Source organism: Scyliorhinus torazame, chromosome 20 (assembly GCF_047496885.1).
Source record: "Scyliorhinus torazame isolate Kashiwa2021f chromosome 20, sScyTor2.1, whole genome shotgun sequence".
Classification (NCBI taxonomy): Eukaryota; Metazoa; Chordata; class Chondrichthyes; order Carcharhiniformes; family Scyliorhinidae; genus Scyliorhinus; species Scyliorhinus torazame.
The window spans coordinates 31,531,336-31,550,049 of NC_092726.1; the positions used below are offsets into that span (position 1 = coordinate 31,531,336).

Below are 18,714 nucleotides of genomic sequence, written 5' to 3' on the forward strand. Positions count from 1 at the left end.
GCTCACTTGTCCAGATGCCGAAGGTGTCTTTCACTTGCACGCTGTCACTTTTCAGCTCAGCGTACCTGGCGAGGAACGTGAGCACATCAGACACAGGGACGTGGGGATTGTACGTGTGCAGTGTAACAACCCGATTTCGCTGTGCCGGTAGCGTAAACAGAGGCTCCGCAGTCAGGATCGACAGGGGACTCTGGTCATCTTTTTCCTTGAAGGCGTTCAAGAATTTGATGCACGCTGCGACGCTCTTGAAGGTGACATCAAAGAAACCATTCTTGGGGAAGTTTTGCAAGCAGAAGATCTCTGTTGCTTTAAACCCACAACACTCGAGCAGCACCCTCTTCACGGAGTGTTTCCGGTCCAAAGGTGACTCTCCCTCCGTTTTCTTCACTGTGACTCGGACAGTGTTTCGCACTCCCCAGCCTGGTGGTCGGGATGCAGCTGCATCCATAGCTCGTACGTTGGGTGTGGAACTGTATCGGCGTTAGGCCTAAACCCAAGGTTTAGGCCAGCATGTAGATCCACCAATAGCAGCCAAGCTCCAAACGTTTCCTCTTTGACGACTTCAATCCCTCCGAGTTCTCCAATCCATAATCGACATCGAAATCCTCAGCTTCTCTCAAACAAATGAGACTACACTTGATCTTAGCCAAAAGGCCGAGAAGCGATAGCCCATATTTTCCGGCAATGGCTCTTGTCCTCCTCGTCCACCGACATTCAGGTGCACCTTGCTGCGCTCGACTGTGCTTTGGAACTTTTAGTCTACGCTCACTGTTGGTCAAGAAACCTCCAGCTTGGCCGAGCACGGTGGAGTCTGTGCATGCAGAACCAATAAAACACAACACGAAGACATCGTCTGGCAAGCCGTCCCCTGTCGTCACCAGATGAAATGGAGACGCTGTGAAGGCCCAGTGACACCCAACGGAGGGAGTCGAAGTAATCTCCACCTTTGCCGAACAAAGGGCAATCCGTGCAAGCAGTAAGTACTGGCGGAATCCAACAGACGGCAATGTCTAGTCTCCCTGAGCTCCACCCTGGCGTGTTGGTCGTGGAGTCAGGAGAACTAAAAGAGACGCCGTGAAGGTATACCTACATCCAAACAGGATGCCGTTCAGTCTGTCGCCACACTATCCCGTTGTGCAGGATGAAGGGATGTGGTAACTGAAGTGAGGAGAAGGCAAGTCGGCATCCGAGGGTGAGGGTGAGTGGCCTGTAAATAGCAGCAGGAAATCTGTGCGGCATATCAGCTGAAAACGGAGCCTGGCTGCCGAAAGTCCTCGAGTCCATCGGCTCGCAGCATTAGTGCACGAAGCTCCCGCCAGCAGAAAAGCTAGCAATGCTTTGGAGCTTGAAATGCCTTAAATTGGTCAGGATGAAGCAACTGGACAACAAAGAAAAGGGGTAGGCAGGTTTTGCGGCATTTTCTGCTTTTATACATTTTCGCCCCAAAGCAGGGTGAAGGCAACATTCCTGGAAGCACTGCAAGACCAGGTTGATGCGTGGAGCGGAAGGAGCAAGCCCCTGAACCATCTCCGAGTACTAAAAATCAATTTAACTTTCGGTCCCCAGATTGAGGACATATCAGATATTAAACTGATAAGAACAGATTTTTTTTTTTTTTTTCAAAAAAATATACTTTATTCATAAAAATTTATCATGAGCATTACAGAAACATTTCAAATTGTCTTGACTGTACATTTCCGGCAGGGTTACATGTTGCCTTGACTTTCTTTCATTCAATTTTGATATTGTCATACACATATCACTCTTTACATTACAATTCCTTCTTAAATATTTACATTGTCATGTTTGTTTTATACATTGGAGTGTTGGTTGCCCAGACCGAGGGGCTTTACACTGTTACGCGCCCCTCGGTGTACATTTGCTGGAAAGACTTTACACAGTGGTCTTTCCCCATTGCGCCTTGGCGGCAGCTGCCCCAAGCTTGAGTGCGTCCCTCAGCACGTAGTCCTGGACCTTGGAATGTGCCAGTCTGCAACACTCGGTCGAGGACAATTCTTTGCACTGGAAGATCAGCATTTTTCGGGCAGACCAAAGAGCGTCTTTTACCGAGTTGATGACCTTCCAGCAGCAGTGGATATTTGTCTCGGTGTGTGTCCCTGGAAACAGTCCGTAGAGCACAGAGTCCTGTGTCACAGATCTGTTTGGGATAAACCTTGACAAATACCACTGCATCTCTCTCCAGACCTTCTTTGCAAAGGCACATTCCACAAGGAGGTGTGTGACCGTCTCATTTCCCCCACAGCCACTCCGAGGGCAGCGTGCATTGGTGCAGAGCCTTCGGGTGTGCATGAAGAATCTGACAGGGAGGGCCTTTCTCACCACCAGCCAAGCTAGGTCTTGGTGCTTGTTTGAAAGTTCTGGTGATGAGGCGTTCTGCCAGATGACTCTGGCAGTCTGCTCAGGGAACCATCCAACGTCCTCCACGGTCTCCTTTCCCCTGAGGGCCTCGAGGACATTACGTGCTGACCACTGCTTCATTGCCTTGTGGTCAAAGGTGTTTTCCTTCAAAACCTTTTCCACAAAGGACAGGTGGTACGGTACGGTCCAACTACTTGGAGCGTTCCGCGGCAATGAGGCAAGGCCCATCCTTCGCAACACCGGTGACAGGTAGAACCTCAGTATGTAGTGACACTTGGTGTTTGCATACTGGGGGTCCACGCACAGCTTGATGCAGCTGGACACAAAGGTGGCCAACAGGATGAGGGAGGCGTTGGGTACGTTCCGCCCTCCCTTCTCCAGAGGTTTGTACATGGTGTCCCTTCGGACACGGTCCATCTTGGATCGCCAGATAAATTTGAAGATGGCCCGGGTGACTGCTGTGGCGTAGGGTCGGGTTATGGGCCAGACCTGCGCCACGTACAGTAGCACCGAGAGTACCTCACACCTGATGACCAGGGTTTTGCCCGCAATGGAGAGGGAGCGTTGCTCCCACCAGCCCAGTTTCTGTCTTACCTTTCCTATGCGCTCCTCCCAGTTTTTGGTGCACGCCCCAGCAGCTCCGAACCATATCCCCAGCACCTTCAGGTAATCTGACCTGACAGTGAAGGGGACAAAGGACCGGTCGGCCCAGTTCCCAAAGAACATAGCCTCGCTCTTGCCCCGGTTTACCTTGGCTCCAGAGGCCAGTTCAAACTGGTCGCAGGTGGTTAAGAGCCTGCGTACAGACGCAGGATCCGAGCAGAAGACGGCAACGTCGTCCATGTACAGGGAGGCCTTGACTTGCATGCCTCCACTGCCTGGGATCGTCACTCCTCTTATACCCGGATCCCTCCTGATGGACTCGGCAAAAGGTTCTATGCAGCACACAAAAAGGGCAGAGGAGAGAGGGCAGCCCTGCCTGACTCCAGATCTGATCTGGAACTTTTCTGATTCCCACCCATTGATTGAGACTGCGCTATAGATGTTTGTGTAGAGCAGTTTGATCCAATTGCGAATTCCCTCCCCAAACCCCATTTTGGAGAGCACATCCATCATGTAGGTGTGCGATATTCTGTCAAAAGCCTTCTCCTGGTCAAGGCTGATGAGGCAAGTGTCCACCCCCCTGTCCTGCACGTAGGCGATCGTATCCCTGAGTAGTGCGAGGCTATCAGAGATCTTCCTGCCGGGTACAGCACAGGTCTGGTCAGGGTGGATCACCGACTCCAGAGCAGACCTGACCCGATTGGCGATGACCTTTGCTAGAATTTTGTAGTCCACATTCAACAGTGAAATGGGTCGCCAATTTCGAATTTCTTCCCTTTCCCCCTTCTGTTTGTAGATGAGGGTGATGATGCCTTTCCTCATGGACTCTGACATGCTGCCTTCCAGAAGCATACTCTCGTACACTTCCAGCAGGTCTGGGCCCATCCAGTCCCACAGAGCCGAATACAACTCAACCGGTAAGCCGTCGCTTCCGGGAGTTCTACTCGTCTCGAAGGACTTGGCGGCCTTTGTCAGCTCGTCCAGAGTTAGTGGTTTGTCCAGGTTTTCCAGCTCGCTGTCGCCTATGACCTCCGTGATAGTCGACAGGAAGGTCTGGGAAACAGTGCTATCTGTTGGCTTCAGGTCATACAGTCCGGCATAAAAGGATTGGCTGATCCTCAGGATGTCAGACTGCGATGACTTTTCAGAGCCATCTTCTTCCTTCAGGCTGCTGATCACAGAGGTCTCTCTGTGCACCTTTTGGAAGAAGAAGCGTGAGCACTTTTCGTCCTGCTCCACGGAGCGGACTCTGGAACGGAAGATAACCTTGGAGGCCTCCGAGGTGTAGAGCGAGGCTTGCTGGCTCTTCACCTCTTGGAGATCCTCCTTGACATCCACCCCCATCGACTGCAGCTGGAGCAAATTTTGCATACTTTTCTGGAGCCTGGACATGACCCCTCGTCTCTCTCTTACCTTTTGAACGCCCTTGAGGATGAAAAACCTCTTGATATTCCCCTTGATTGCTTCCCACCAGAGATGTGGGGCCTCAAAGAGGGGTTTCACGGTTCTGCAACCTTTGTAATCCCTCCTGAGTTCCTCGATGTTCTCAGGGGTCAGCAGTTTTACATTTAGCTTCCATGTCCCCCTGCCTACCCCCTGGTCTTCCTGCAGGTGGCAGTCGGCCAGTAGGAGGCAGTGGTCAGAGAAGAACACCGGCGTTACGTCGGTGGACCTGACCGTGAAAGCTCGGGACACAAAAAAGAAGTCTATCCTGGAGCGGACGGACCCGTCTGGCCGTGACCATGTGTATCTACGCTGCGCGCCGTCTGCAGGGTTGCTGCAGACGTCGAGCAGCTTGGCGTCTTTTACCGTTTCCATCAGGAGTCTGGACGTAGCGTCTAGTTTGCTGTCGGCTTTGCTGGATCGTCCAGCCGCATCGATGATGCAGTTGAAGTCACCACCCAGGATGACCGGCTTGGAGGTGGCCAACAGCAGTGGGAGTTGCTGAAGGACTGCCAGCCGCTCACTTTTTACGGCCGGGGCGTACACATTTATAAGTCTGAGAGGGGTGTTTTTGTATTTCACGTCTGCTACGAGGAGGCGCCCGCCCACCACCTCCTTAACGTCGGAGATGGTGAAGTTGCCTCCCCGCAGCAGAATACCCAGGCCGGAGGAGCGGCAGTCGTTTCCTCCTGACCAGATGGATGGCCCGTGGGACCACCAGCTCGACCAGCGCCTGTAGTTGCTGAGGTGCGGGATTCCGCACTCCTGCAGGAACAGTAGGTCAGCTTTTACATTTGCCAAATAGTTGAGTGTGGCTACACACCGCGAAGTATCTTTGATGCTTCGCACATTTATGGATGCAATTTTTAAACCCATTATTAAAAGGTAGATTTACCAGTCTCAAGAGTCCAGAGTCTATACAGTTGGCTGTTCCAGCTGTTCGATGTTCCCCAGCATGCCGGTGGTGCTCGCAAACTTTAGCACAGTTGCAGGGCTGAGAAAGCTGTTCTGGTCCGTACTGGCCCCGTGACTTTGATGCAGATGTATTGGGGGGGGGGTGATGTAGCCCTGGCGTTCGTCATGGCAGTCAGTAGGTGTTGGGGTTGCAGGCCGGTCTTCACCTGGGTTGTTGCTGCTCGTTACTATCGGGGGTTGGTCTGTGACCTTGTTTCCTTCCCGGTCGGTGGTCTGGGGGGTCTGTGACTTCCGTTCCACATTGGTGCTTTGCCTCTTTATCTGAGGCCGATTCTTGTCCTGTTTTCCCTCATCGGATGAGGTGTTGGCGCTAAGTGCGCCGGCTGAGAGGTGTCGCTTTTTGCCACTACCCCTCGGGGGGTTCGTCAGTTTGTTTTTTTGTTTACGCTTTCGTTTGTACCTGTTCACTGTTTCCCAGGGCTCTTTATTCTTTGTCCCATCCTCTTCCTCTTCCATTGAGTGTTCCTCATCAGATGGGGCTGGGGTTGGGTTGTCAGGAGGTGCTGGGGCCTCTTCTTTTTGTTGGGGGCCCTTTTGTTGCTTTTCCTCATTCTGAGCCGTGGTATCTTTTTCGGTGGAGGGTGTATGCACCTCCTCTCTGGTCGCCTTTTTAACTCCGCTGCTGATGATTTCAGCGTATGTCGCCCCGCGTTTCGGGCAGGCCCTGTAAAGATGGCCGGCCTCCCCACACAAGTTGCAGCACTTGTCTTCTTTGCAGTCCTTAGTCATGTGTCCCTCCTGCCTGCAGTTCTTGCAGAAGGTCACACTGCAGTTTGCGGCAACATGCCCCGTTTTGCCACAGGTGTGGCATACTCGTGGCTGTCCCACGTAGTAGAGATAGCCACGATTTACTCCAATAGCGAAATTGGAGGGGGGATGCAGGATGGCTCCGTTGCTGTCCGTTCTTAGGGTCACCTTGACCTGGTGCTCACTTGTCCAGATGCCGAAGGTGTCTTTCACTTGCACGCTGTCACTTTTCAGCTCAGCGTACCTGGCGAGGAACGTGAGCACATCAGACACAGGGACGTGGGGGTTGTACGTGTGCAGTGTAACAACCCGATTTCGCTGTGCCGGTAGCGTAAACAGAGGCTCCGCAGTTAGGATCGACTAGGGACTCTGGTTACCTTTTTCCTTGAAGACGTTCAAGAATTTGATGCACGCTGCGACGCTCTTGAAGGTGACATCAAAGAAACCATTCTTGGGGAAGTTTTGCAAGCAGAAGATCTCTGTTGCTTTAAACCCACAACACTCGAGCAGCACCCTCTTCACGAAGTGTTTCCGGTCCAAAGGTGACTCTCCCTCCGTTTTCTTCACTGTGACTCGGAGAGTGTTTCGCACTCCCCAGCCTGGTGGTCGGGATGCAGCTGCATCCATAGCTCGTACGTTGGGTGTGAAACTGTATCGGCGTTAGGCCTAAACCCGAGGTTTAGGCCAGCATGTAGATCCACCAATAGCAGCCAAGCTCCAAACGTTTCCTCTTTGACGACGTCAATCACTCCGAATTCTCCAATCCACAATCGACATGGAAATTCTCAGCTTCCCTCGATCAAGTGAGACTACACTTGATCTTAGCCAAAAGGCCGAGAAGCGATAGCCCATATTTTCCGGCAATGGCTCTTGTCCTCCTCGTCCACCGACATTCAGGTGCACCTTGCTGCGCTCGACTGTGCTTTGGAACTTTTAGTCTACGCTCACTGTTGGTCAAGAAACCTCCAGCTTGGCCGAGCACGGTGGAGTCTGTGCATGCAGAACCAGTAAAACACAACACGAAGACTTCGTCTGGCAAGCCGTCCCCTGTCATCACCAGATGAAATGGAGACGCTGTGAAGGCCCAGTGACATCCAACGGAGGGAGTCGAAGTAATCTCCACCTTTGCCGAACAAAGGGCAATCCGTGCAAGCAGCAAGTACTGGCGGAATCCAACAGAGGGCAATGTCTAATCTCCCTGAGCTCCACCCTGGCGTGTTGGTCGTGGAGTCAGGAGAACGAAAAGAGACGCCGTGAAGGTGTACCTACATCCAAACAGGATGCCGTTCAGTCTGTCGCCACACTTCCCCGTTGTGCAGGATGAAGGGATGTGGTAACTGAAGTGAGGAGAAGGCAAGTCGGCATCCGAGGGTGAAGGTGAGTAGCCTGTAAAAAGCAGCAGGAAATCTGTGTGGCATATCAGCTGAAAACGGAGCCTGGCTGCCGCAAGTCCGCGAGTCCATCGGCTCGCAACATTCGTGCACGAAGCTCCCGCCAGCAGAAAAGCTAGCAATGCTTTGGAGCTTGAAATGCCTTAAATTGGTCAGGATGAGGCAACTGGATAACAAAGAAAAGGGGTAGCCAGGTTTTGAGGCATTTTCTGCTTTTATACATTTTCGCCCCAAAGCAGGGTGAAGGCACCATTCCTGGAAGCACTGCAAGACCAGGTTGATGCGTGGAGCGGAAGGAGCTAGCCCCTGAACCATCTCCGAGTCCTAAAAATCAATTTAATATTCGGTCCCCAGATTGAGGACATATCAGATATTACACTGATAAGAACAGATTTTTTTTTTTTTTTTTTTCAAAAAAATATACTTTATTCATAAAAATTTATCATGAGCATTACAGAAACATTTCAAATTGTCTTGACTGTACATTTCCGGCAGGGTTACATGTTGCCTGACTTTCTTCCATTCAATTTTGATATTGTCGTACACATATCACTCTTTACATTACAATTCCTTCTTAAATATTTACAGTGGCATGTTTATTTTATACATTGGAGTGTTGGTTGCCCAGACCGAGGGGGCTTTACACTGTTACCGGCCTCTCGGTGTACATTTGCTGGGAAGACTTTACACAGTGGTCTTTCCCCATTGCGTCTTGGCGGCAGCTGCCCCAAGCTTGAGTGCGTCCCTCAGCACATAGTCCTGGACCTTGGAATGTGCCAGTCTGCAACACTCGGTCGAGGACAATTCTTTGCACTGGAAGATCAGCAAGTTTCGGGCAGACCAAAGAGCGTCTTTCACCGAGTTGATGACCTTCCAGCAGCAGTTGATATTTGTCTCGGTGTGTGTCCCTGGAAACAGTCCGTAGAGCACAGAGTCCTGTGTCACAGATCTGTTTGGGATAAACCTTGACAAATACCACTGCATCTCTCTCCAGACCTTCTTTGCAAAGGCACATTCCACAAGGAGGTGTGTGACCGTCTCATTTCCCCCACAGCCACTCCGAGGGCAGCGTGCATTGGTGCAGAGCCTTCGGGTGTGCATGAAGAATCTGACAGGGAGGGCCCTTCTCACCACCAGCCAAGCTAGGTCTTGGTGCTTGTTTGAAAGTTCTGGTGATGAGGCGTTCTGCTAGATGACTCTGGCAGTATGCTCAGGGAACCATCCAACGTCCTCCACGGTCTCTTTTTCCCTGGGGGCTTCGAGGACATTACGTGCTGACCACTGCTTCATTGCCTTGTGGTCAAAGGTGCTTTCCTTCAAAAACTTTTCCACAAAAGACAGGTGGTACGGTACGGTCCAACTACTTGGAGCGTTCCGCGGCAATGAGGCCAGGCCCATCCTTCGTAACACCGTGGACAGGTAGAACCTCAGTATGTAGTGACACTTGGTGTTTGCATACTGGGGGTCCACGCACAGCTTGATGCAGCTGGACACAAAGGTGGCCAACAGGATGAGAGAGGCGTTGGGTACGTTCCGCCCTCCCCTCTCCAGAGGTTTGTACATGGTGTCCCTTCGGACACGGTCCATCTTGGATCGCCAGCTGATATTACACTTGATCTGAGCCAAAAGGCCGAGAAGCGATAGCCCATATTTTCCGGCAATGGCTCTTGTCCTCCTCGTCCACCGACATTCAGGTGCACCTTGCTGCGCTCGACTGTGCTTTGGAACTTTTAGTCTACGCTCACTGTTGGTCAAGAAACCTCCAGCTTGGCCGAGCACGGTGGAGTCTGTGCATGCAGAACCAGTAAAACACAACACGAAGACATCGTCTGGCAAGCCGTCCCCTGTCGTCACCGGATGAAATGGAGACGCTGTGAAGGCCCAGTGACACCCAACAGAGGGAGTCGAAGTAATCTCCACCTTTGCCGAACAAAGGGCAATCCGTGCAAACAGCAAGTACTGGCGGAATCCAACAGAGGGCAATGTCTAGTCTCCCTGAGCTCCACCCTGGCGTGTTGGTCGTGGAGTCTGGAGAACTAAAAGAGACGCCGTGAAGGTATACCTACATCCAAACAGGATGCCGCTCAGTCTGTCGCCACACTATCCCGTTGTGCAGGATGAAGGGATGTGGTAACTGAAGTGAGGAGAAGGCAAGTCGGCATCCGAGGGTGAGGGTGAGTGGCCTGTAAAAAGCAGCAGGAAATCTGTGCGGCATATCAGCTGAAAACGGAGCCTGGCTGCCGAAAGTCCTCGAGTCCATCGGCTCGCAACATAAGTGCACGAAGCTCCCGCCAGCAGAAAAGCTAGCAATGCTTTGGAACTTGAAATGCTTTAAATTGGTCAGGATGAGGCAACTGGACAACAAAGAAAAGGAGTAGGCAGGTTTTGCGGCATTTTCTGCTTTTATACATTTTCGCCCCAAAGCAGGGTGAAGGTACCATTCCTGGAAGCACTGCAAGACCAGGTTGATGCGTAGAGCGGAAGGAGCAAACCCCTGAACCATCTCCGACTCCTAAAAATCAATTTAATATTCGGTCCCCAGATTGAGGACATATCAGATATTAAACTGATAAGAACAGATTTTTTTTTTTTTTCAAAAAAATATACTTTATTCATAAAAATTTATCATGAGCATTACAGAAACATTTCAAATTGTCTTGACTGTAAATTTTCGGCAGGGTTACATGTTGCCTTGACTTTCTTTCATTCAATTTTGATATTGTCGTACACATATCACTCTTTACATTACAATTCCTTCTGAAATATTTACAGTGGCATGTTTGTTTAATACATTGGAGTGTTGGTTGCCCAGACCGAGGGGCTTTACACTGTTACGCGCCCCTCGGTGTACATTTGCTGGAAAGACTTTACACAGTGGTCTTTCCCCATTGCGCCTTGGCGGCAGCTGCCCCAAGCTTGAGTGCGTCCCTCAGCACGTAGTCCTGGACCTTGGAATGTGCCAGTCTGCAACACTCGGTCGAGGACAATTCTTTGCACTGGAAGATCAGCAAGTTTCGGGCAGACCAAAGAGCGTCTTTTACCGAGTTGATGACCTTCCAGCAGCAGTTGATGTTTGTCTCGGTGTGTGTCCCTGGAAACAGTCCGTAGAGCACAGAGTCCTGTGTCACATATCTGTTTGGGATAAACCTTGACAAATACCACAGCATCTCTCTCCAGACCTTCTTTGCAAAGGCACATTCCACAAGGAGGTGTGTGACCGTCTCATTTCCCCCACAGCCACTCCGAGGGCAGCGTGCAATGGTGCAGAGCCTTCGGGTGTGCATGAAGAATCTGACAGGGAGGGCCCTTCTCACCACCAGCCAAGCTAGGTCTTGGTGCTTGTTTGAAAGTTCTGGTGATGAGGCGTTCTGCCAGATGACTCTGGCAGTCTGCTCAGGGAACCATCCAACGTCCTCCACGGTCTCTTTTTCCCTGAGGGCCTCGAGGACATTACGTGCTGACCACTGCTTCATTGCCTTGTGATCAAAGGTGTTTTCCTTCAAAAACTTTTCCACAAAGGACAGGTGGTACGGTACGGTCCAACTACTTGGAGCGTTCCGCGGCAATGAGGCCAGGCCCATCCTTCGCAACACCGGGGACAGGTAGAACCTCAGTATGTAGTGACACTTGGTGTTTGCATACTGGGGTACCACGCACAGCTTGATGCAGCTGGACACAAAGGTGGCCAACAGGATGAGGGAGGCGTTGGGTACGTTCCGCCCTCCCTTCTCCAGAGGTTTGTACATGGTGTCCCTTCGGACACGGTCCATCTTGGATCGCCAGATAAATTTGAAGATGGCCCGGGTGACTGCTGTGGCGTAGGGTCGGGTTATGGGCCAGACCTGCGCCACGTACAGTAGCACCGAGAGTACCTCACACCTGATGACCAGTGTTTTGCCCGCAATGGAGGGAGCGTTGCTCCCACCAGCCCAGTTTCTGTCTTACCTTTCCTATGCGCTCCTCCCAGTTTTTGGTGCACGCCCCAGCAGCTCCGAACCATATCCCCAGCACCTTCAGGTAATCTGACCTGACAGTGAAGGGGGCAAAGGACCGGTCGGCCCAGTTCCCAAAGAACATGGCCTCGCTCTTGCCACGGTTTACCTTGGCTCCCGAGGCCAGTTCAAACTGGTCGCAGGTGGTCAAGAGCCTGCGTACAGACGCAGGATCCGAGCAGAAGACGGCAACGTCGTCCATGAACAGGGAGGCCTTGACTTGCATGCCTCCACTGCCTGGGATCGTCACTCCTCTTATACCCGGATCCCTCCTGATGGACTCGGCAAAAGGTTCTATGCAGCACACAAAAAGGGCAGAGGAGAGAGGGCAGCCCTGCCTGACTCCAGATTTGATCTGGAACTTTTCTGATTCCCACCCATTGATTGAGACTGCGCTATAGATGTTTGTGTAGAGCAGTTTGATCCAATTGCGAATTCCCTCCCCAAACCCCATTTTGGAGAGCACATCCATCATGTAGGTGTGTGATATTCTGTCAAAAGCCTTCTCCTGGTCAAGGCTGATGAGGCAAGTGTCCACCCCCCTGTCCTGCACGTAGGCGATCGTATCCCTGAGTATCGCGAGGCTATCAGAGATCTTTCTGCCGGGTACAGCACAGGTCTGGTCAGGGTGGGTCACCGACTCCAGAGCAGACCTGACCCGATTGGCGATGACCTTTGCTAGAATTTTGTAGTCCACATTCAACAGTGAAATGGGTCGCCAATTTCGAATTTCTTCCCTTTCCCCCTTCTGCTTGTAGATGAGGGTGATGATGCCTTTCCTCATGGACTCTGACATGCTGCCTTCCAGAAGCATACTCTCGTACACTTCCAGCAGGTCTGGGCCCATCCAGTCCCACAGAGCCGAATACAACTCAACCGGTAAGCCGTCACTTCCGGGAGTTTTACTCGTCTCGAAGGACTTGGCGGCCTTTGTCAGCTCGTCCAGAGTTAGTGGTTTGTCCAGGTTTTCCAGCTCGCTGTCGCCTATGACCTCCGTGATAGTCGACAGGAAGGTCTGGGAAACAGTGCTATCTGTTGGCTTCAGGTCATACAGTCCGGCATAAAAGGATTGGCTGATCCTCAGGATGTCAGACTGCGATGACTTTTCAGAGCCATCTTCTTCCTTCAGGCTGCTGATCACAGAGGTCTCTCTGTGCACCTTTTGGAAGAAGAAGCGTGAGCACTTTTCGTCCTGCTCCACGGAGCGGACTCTGGAACGGAAGATAACCTTGGAGGCCTACGAGGTGTAGAGGGAGGCTTGCTGGTTCTTCACCTCTTGGAGATCCTCCTTGACATCCACCCCCATCGACTGCAGCTGGAGCAAATTTTGCATACTTTTCTGGAGCCTGGACATGACCCCTCGTCTCTCTCTCACCTTTTGAACGCCCTTGAGGATGAAAAACCTCTTGATATTCCCCTTGATTGCTTCCCACTAGAGATGTGGGGCCTCAAAGAGGGGTTTCACGGTTCTCCAACCTTTGTAATCCCTCCTGAGTTCCTCGATGTTCTCAGGGGTCAGCAGTTTTACATTTAGCTTCCACGTCCCCCTGCCTACCCCCTGGTCTTCCTGCAGGTGGCAGTCGGCCAGTAGGAGGCAGTGGTCAGAGAAGAACACCGGCGTTACGTCGGTGGACCTGACCGTGAAAGCTCGGGACACAAAAAAGAAGTCTATCCTGGAGCGGACGGACCCGTCTGGCCGTGACCATGTGTATCTACGCTGCGCGCCGTCTGCAGGGTTGCTGCAGACGTCGAGCAGCTTGGCGTCTTTTACCGTTTCCATCAGGAGTCTGGACGTAGCGTCTAGTTTGCTGTCGGCTTTGCTGGATCGTCCAGCCGCATCGATGATGCAGTTGAAGTCACCACCCAGGATGACCGGCTTGGAGGTGGCCAACAGCAGTGGGAGTTGCTGAAGAACTGCCAGCCGCTCACTTTTTACGGCCGGGGCGTACACATTAATAAGGCTGAGAGGGGTGTTTTTGTATTTCACGTCTGCTACGAGGAGGCGCCCACCCACCACCTCCTTAACGTCGGAGATGGTGAAGTTGCCACCCCGCAGCAGAATACCCAGGCCGGAGGAGCGGCAGTCGTTTCCTCCTGACCAGATGGATGGCCCGTGGGACCACCAGCTCGACCAGCGCCTGTAGTTGCTGAGGTGCGGAATTCCGCACTCCTGCAGGAACAGTAGGTCAGCTTTTACATTTGCCAAATAGTTGAGTGTGGCTACACACCGCGAAGTATCTTTGATGCTTCGCACATTTATGGATGCAATTTTTAAACACATTATAAAAAGATAGATTTACCAGTCTCAAGAGTCCAGAGTCTATACAGTTGGCTGTTCCAGCTGTTGAATATTCCCCAGCATGCCGGTGGTGCTCGCAAACTTTAACACAGTTGCAGGGCTGAGAAAACTGTTCTGGTCCGTACTGGCCCCGTGATTTTGATGCAGATGCATTGGGGGGGGGGGGGTGGTGTAGCCCTGGGGTTCGTCGTGGCAGTCAGTAGGTGTTGGGGTTGCAGGCCGGTCTTCACCTGGGTTGTTGCTGCTCGTTGCTATCGGGGGTTGGTCTGTGACCTTGTTTTCTTCCCGGTCGGTGGTCTGGGGGGTCTGTGCCTTCCGTTCCACGTTGGTGCTTTGCCTCTTTATCTGAGGCCGATTCTTGTCCTGTTTTCCCTCATCGGATGAGGTGTCGGCACTAAGTGCGCCGGCTGAGAGGTGTCGCTTTTTGCCACTACCCCTCAGGGGGTTCTTCAGTTTGTTTTTTTGTTTTCTCTTTCGTTTGTCCCTGTTCACGGTTACCCAGGGCTCTTTATTCTTTGTCCCATCCTCTTCCTCTTCCATTGAGTGTTCCTCATCAGATGGGGCTGGGGTTGGGTTGTCAGGAGGTGCTGGGGCCTCCTCTTTTTGTTGGGGGCCCTTCTGTTGCTTTTCCTAATTCTGAACCGTGGTGTCTTTTTCGGTGGAGGGTGTATGCACCTCCTCTCTGGTCGCCTTTTTGACTCCGCTGCTGATGATCTGTGCATATGTCGCCCCGCGTTTCGGGCAGGCCCTGTAAAGATGGCCGGCCTCCCCACACAGGTTGCAGCACTTGTCTTCCTTGCAGTCCTTAGTCATGTGTCCCTCCTGCCTGCAGTTCTTGCAGAAGGTCACACTGCAGTTTGCGGCAACATGCCCCGTTTTGCCACAGGTGTGGCATACTCGTGGCTGTCCCACGTAGTAGAGGTAGCCACGATTTACTCCAATAGCGAAATTGGAGGGGGGATGCAGGATGGCTCCGTTGCTGTCCGTTCTTAGGGTCACCTTGACCTGGTGCTCACTTGTCCAGATGCCGAAGGTGTCTTTCACTTGCACGCTGTCACTTTTCAGCTCAGCGTACCTGGCGAGGAACGTGAGCACATCAGACACAGGGACGTGGGGGTTGTACGTGTGCAGTGTAACAACCCGATTTCGCTGTGCCGGTAGCGTAAACAGAGGCTCCGCAGTCAGGATCGACAGGGGACTCTGGTCACCTTTTTCCTTGAAGGCGTTCAAGAATTTGATGCACGCTGCGACGCTCTTGAAGGTGACATAAAAGAAACCATTCTTGGGGAAGTTTTGCAAGCAGAAGATCTCTGTTGCTTTAAACCCACAACACTCGAGCAGCACCCTCTTCACGGAGTGTTTCCGGTCCAAAGGTGACTCTCCCTCCGGTTTCTTCACTGTGACTCGGACAGTGTTTCGCACTCCCCAGCCTGGTGGTCGGGATGCAGCTGCATCCATAGCTCGTACGTTGGGTGTGGAACTGTATCGGCGTTAGGCCTAAACTCAAGGTTTAGGCCAGCATGTAGATCCACCAATAGCAGCCAAGCTCCAAACGTTTCCTCTTAGACGACTTCAATCCCTCCGAGTTCTCCAATCCACAATCGACATCGAAATCCTCAGCTTCTCTCAAACAAATGAGACTACACTTGATCTTAGCCAAAAGGTCGAGAAGCGATAGCCCATATTTTCCGGCAATGGCTCTTGTCCTCCTCGTCCACCGACATTCAGGTGCACCTTGCTGCGCTCGACTGTGCTTTGGAACTTTTAGTCTACGCTCACTGTTGGTCAAGAAACCTCCAGCTTGGCCGAGCACGGTGGAGTCTGTGCATGCAGAACAAGTAAAACACAACACGAAGACATCGTCTGGCAAGCCGTCCCCTGTCGTCACCAGATGAAATGGAGACGCTGTGAAGGCCCAGTGACACCCAACGGAGGGAGTCGAAGTAATCTCCACCTTTGCCGAACAAAGGGCAATCCGTGCAAGCAGCAAGTACTGGCGGAATCCAACAGAGGGCAATGTCTAGTCTCCCTGAGCTCCACCCTGGCGTGTTGGTCGTGGAGTCAGGAGAACTAAAAGAGACGCCGTGAAGGTATACCTACATCCAAACAGGATGCCGTTCAGTCTGTCGCCACACTATCCCGTTGTGCAGGATGAAGGGATTTGGTAACTGAAGTGAGGAGAAGGCAAGTCGGCATCCGAGGGTGAGGGTGAGTGGCCTGTAAATAGCAGCAGGAAATCTGTGCGGCATATCAGCTGAAGACGGAGCCTGGCTGCCGAAAGTCCTCGAGTCCATCGGCTCGCAGCATTAGTGCACGAAGCTCCCGCCAGCAGAAAAGCTAGCAATGCTTTGGAGCTTGAAATGCCTTAAATTGGTCAGGATGAAGCAACTGGACAACAAAGAAAAGGGGTAGGCAGGTTTTGCGGCATTTTCTGCTTTTATACATTTTCGCCCCAAAGCAGGGTGAAGGCACCATTCCTGGAAGCACTGCAAGACCAGGTTGATGCGTGGAGCGGAAGGAGCAAGCCCCTGAACCATCTCCGAGTACTAAAAATCAATTTAACTTTCGGTCCCCAGATTGAGGACATATCAGATATTAAACTGATAAGAACAGATTTTTTTTTTTTTTTTTCAAAAAAATATACTTTATTCATAAAAATTTATCATGAGCATTACAGAAACATTTCAAATTGTCTTGACTGTAAATTTTCGGCAGGGTTACATGTTGCCTTGACTTTCTTTCATTCAATTTTGATATTGTCGTACACATATCACTCTTTACATTACAATTCCTTCTGAAATATTTACAGTGGCATGTTTGTTTTATACATTGGAGTGTTGGTTGCCCAGACCGAGGGGCTTTACACTGTTACGCGCCCCTCGGTGTACATTTGCTGGAAAGACTTTACACAGTGGTCTTTCCCCATTGCGCCTTGGCGGCAGCTGCCCCAAGCTTGAGTGCGTCCCTCAGCACGTAGTCCTGGACCTTGGAATGTGCCAGTCTGCAACACTCGGTCGAGGACAATTCTTTGCACTGGAAGATCAGCAAGTTTCGGGCAGACCAAAGAGCGTCTTTTACCGAGTTGATGACCTTCCAGCAGCAGTTGATGTTTGTCTCGGTGTGTGTCCCTGGAAACAGTCCGTAGAGCACAGAGTCCTGTGTCACAGATCTGTTTGGGATAAACCTTGACAAATACCACTGCATCTCTCTCCAGACCTTCTTTGCAAAGGCACATTCCACAACTACACTTGATTTGAGCCAAAAGGCCGAGAAGCGATAGCCCATATTTTCCTGCAATGGCTCTTGTCCTCCTCGTCCACCGACATTCAGGTGCACCTTGCTGCGCTCGACTGCGCTTTGGAACTTTTAGTCTACGCTCACTGTTGGTCAAGAAACCTCCAGCTTGGCCGAGCACGGTGGAGTCTGTGCATGCAGAACCAGTAAAACACAACACGAAGACATCGTCTGGCAAGCCGTCCCCTATCGTCACCAGATGAAATGGAGACGCTGTGAAGGCCCAGTGACACCCAACAGAGGGAGTCGAAGTAATCTCCACCTTTGCCGAACAAAGGGCAATCCGTGCAAACAGCAAGTACTGGCGGAATCCAACAGAGGGCAATGTCTAGTCTCCCTGAGCTCCACCCTGGCGTGTTGGTCGTGGAGTCAGGAGAACTAAAAGAGACGCCGTGAAGGTATACCTACATCGAAACAGGATGCCGTTCAGTCTGTCGCCACACTATCCCGTTGTGCAGGATGAAGGGATGTGGTAACTGAAGTGAGGAGAAGGCAAGTCGGCATCCGAGGGTGAGGGTGAGTGGCCTGTAAAAAGCAGCAGGAAATCTGTGCGGCATATCAGCTGAAAACGGAGCCTGGCTGCCGAAAGTCCTCGAGTCCATCGGCTCGCAACATAAGTGCACGAAGCTCCCGCCAGCAGAAAAGCTAGCAATGCTTTGGAACTTGAAATGCTTTAAATTGGTCAGGATGAGGCAACTGGACAACAAAGAAAAGGGGTAGGCAGGTCTTGCGGCATTTTCTGCTTTTATAAATTTTCTTCCCAAAGCAGGGTGAAGGCACCATTCCTGGAAGCACTGCAAGACCAGGTTGATGCCTGGAGCGGAGCAAGAAAGCCCCTGAACCATCTCCGTGTCCCAAAAATCAATTTAATATTCGGTCCCCCGAAGGGGACATTCCAGATATTAAACTGATAAGAACAGATACTACACTTGATCTGAACCAAAAGGCCGAGATGCGATAGCCCATGTTTTCCGGCTATATCCCGAGTTATCCTTTTACCCTTAATGAGCTGGTAAAAGTACTTAGGACGTTCGTTCATTTTACCTGCCTGTATCCTTTCTTGTACCGTTTTTGCTCTCCTAATTTCCTTAAGTTCCCAGTCCACATTGCGACCCCGGCCCCGGGTCACTGGCCGCGTGGAGTTTGCACGTTCTCCCCGGTTCTGCGTGAGTCTCACCCCACAACTCAAAGATGTGAGAGGTAGGTGGATTAGCCACCATAAATTGGAAAAATAATTGACTACTCTAAATTTTAAGAACTGTGTATTTCATTGTAAAACAAAAAAGAGGCTGTCAGAGACCCCAGAGATTGTCCTACACGGTGAATCTGTGCAGTGCAGAGTCCAGGAGGCTGCAATCCGGTGTCAAAGTAGTTTGCACGCTTGCCTCAGCGCGCCAGCAACCCAGGTTCAATTCCAGCATAGGATGTCTGTCCATGTGGAGTTTGCACTTTCTCTGACACGGTTTCCTCTGGGTTCTCTGTTTTCCTCCTACAGTCCAAATATGTGCAAGTCAGGTGGATTCGCCGTGCTAAATTGCCCTTTAGGTTAGTTTGGGTTGCGAGAATGTGGATAGGGTGGCGGTGTGGGCTT

General features: G+C 51.6%; 2 non-coding genes and 3 pseudogenes across 2 annotated transcripts; all 5 read right to left on the minus strand.

Moving 5' to 3' along the window:
- Positions 1-1,451: 1,451 nt before the first annotated feature.
- On the minus strand, positions 1,452-1,631 carry LOC140397245 (U2 spliceosomal RNA; annotated as a pseudogene).
- Positions 1,632-7,777: 6,146 nt separating this feature from the next.
- Positions 7,778-7,960, minus strand: LOC140397225 (U2 spliceosomal RNA). The gene has a single exon (XR_011936773.1). It is a non-coding gene; the product is annotated as a U2 spliceosomal RNA (small nuclear RNA).
- A 2,005-nt stretch (positions 7,961-9,965) lies between these two features.
- Positions 9,966-10,143, minus strand: LOC140397336 (U2 spliceosomal RNA; annotated as a pseudogene).
- A 6,147-nt stretch (positions 10,144-16,290) lies between these two features.
- Positions 16,291-16,471, minus strand: LOC140397178 (U2 spliceosomal RNA; annotated as a pseudogene).
- A 1,421-nt stretch (positions 16,472-17,892) lies between these two features.
- LOC140397895 (U2 spliceosomal RNA) lies at positions 17,893-18,082 on the minus strand. The gene has a single exon (XR_011937318.1). It is a non-coding gene; the product is annotated as a U2 spliceosomal RNA (small nuclear RNA).
- Between the last annotated feature and the right edge of the window lie 632 nt (positions 18,083-18,714).